Source organism: Ambystoma mexicanum, chromosome 1p (assembly GCF_040938575.1).
Source record: "Ambystoma mexicanum isolate Mex_15411 chromosome 1p, UKY_AmexF1_1, whole genome shotgun sequence".
NCBI lineage: Eukaryota > Metazoa > Chordata > Amphibia > Caudata > Ambystomatidae > Ambystoma > Ambystoma mexicanum.
This window is the reverse complement of record NC_090921.1, coordinates 836,175,247-836,177,092: the sequence shown is the minus strand read 5'-3', so window position 1 is coordinate 836,177,092 and position 1,846 is coordinate 836,175,247.

Sequence of the window (1,846 nt, the reverse complement as noted above, 5' to 3'; positions counted from 1 at the left end):
AGGACCACTCAGCTACATTGTATACTCTCATCACAGTTCAACAATAGTTTTTTCCATTACACGTTTATCGGCACATGCTCAACCTTTAACTCTTGTTACAGTTTCATTTGCCTTTAACACAAACCGGCCTTTTGTTGCCTTCGTAACCCAACGGTTGTGTTAATTGGGTTTCTTTCTTCAGCGCCTTTCATGTAGCAGTCAAGGCTATTACCAACACCACCTCTGCTCCTCCCTGACTTCATCGTTCACCTGGGAGTGGAGCGGGCCACATTGAAGCGCTTTGAAGGTATATCCGTTCTTCTCAGCCGCTTTCAGTCTTGGAATGCTTACGGATTTCCAAAAGTATGGAATTCTCGCCTAGCTCTCTCTTGTTCCCCGCAAGTGCCGATCAGCCCCTTGGCCTTCCAACTTCGATAGCCTAGTTCGCATCAGCCCCGGAAGAGCTGCTCCTTCTTGTACCCAGCACCACTCAAAATGTGCCTGTGCGTGCCACCTTTTATTCTGACAGGTAGTGTTAAGAAGTGGCAAGTGTGTGTAGTTAGGATTACGCGCCTGACTCTGCTTGATTTCATTAAAGAGACGGAGCCATTGCAAGTCATTAGAGTTCATCTTCCTGGCCTCATTCCTCCTCTTCCTCCGCTCAGTAGTGTTGCCAGTGTGAAGTGAGGAGGAATTATGCGAGCTGTAGTTTCCCATAAAATAGCTAGGGACAGGGGTTAGATGGTCCGTGGGTAAAGAGGGATACCATGTCTCACCATCAGGTGCTTCTTCCCCACTCCCCGAAGATACCATACCCAGGAGATCCTCCCTTGCGTGTCCACCCCAGGGTTGGGACCCAAAAGTGATGGCCTTTCCCTGGCCACTTGAGTATTGCATATAAATGAATGTATGAACTAATTCTAATAAATGTGTACAAAATATTGTATATTATGAAGTAACAGCCACAGTACATCAATGATATGATATTTTATTTATATAGCGCCTATACACAATGTGTTTCAAAGCGCTTCAATGCAAGGGCGGAACAAGAGAAAATACAATGACATTCTAACAGGTCATGAACAACAAGAATATGAAATTAACTATCGTACTCGACATTTCAGATAGTGCAAGAGCTTTCACACCGATAGGAAGGGAGGGGGTGAGAGGGAAATGGGAACAGACAGGTGACTATCGTGCTAGGCCTGACGACATTTCTGCTAGAGGCGGAGAATTACAAGAGGTGAGGGAGAAAGGGAGGAAAAAGGAGGGAGAGGAACAAAAGAAGCGACTATCGTACTAGGCCTTATGACATTTCAGATAGTGCTGGAGTGGCTAAGCGAGGGGGACAAACATTTGTTGCTATCATACTAGGTCCAGGGACAATTTTGATAGAGTAAGTGCATAGAAAAAATGTAAGGGAGGGCGGGAGGAAAGGGGGAGAAGGGAGAGGACTAGAAAACAGAGAATAAAAACAGTGATAAAGAGCAGAGAAGCAGAGGGGAAAGCAAAAACAGTTGCAGAGGTCAGTAAATCACACAATGTTGCAGGGAACACGAAATGTAAGCAAGGATTCAAGATGACAATGGTCACAGCATGATTAAGGGTACATAAGGGTTGTGTTACTCTTACTAATATCATGCGCCCTTGTCGTATCGTTGTAAGAAAAGATAAATCAATGCTTCTTATACTCCAAGTTAAGTCATTGATTTTTTATTACTCCTTTGGTTCCTTAGAAAAATGCCCTATATGATTACACGTGTTTCGACATTCTATGTCTTTTTCAAATCAGGGCTAATCTGTTTCGTTCAAAATTCATAAGTTGAATGCTTAATTTCAATGGTCATGGGTTAAATCCCTGGGAATC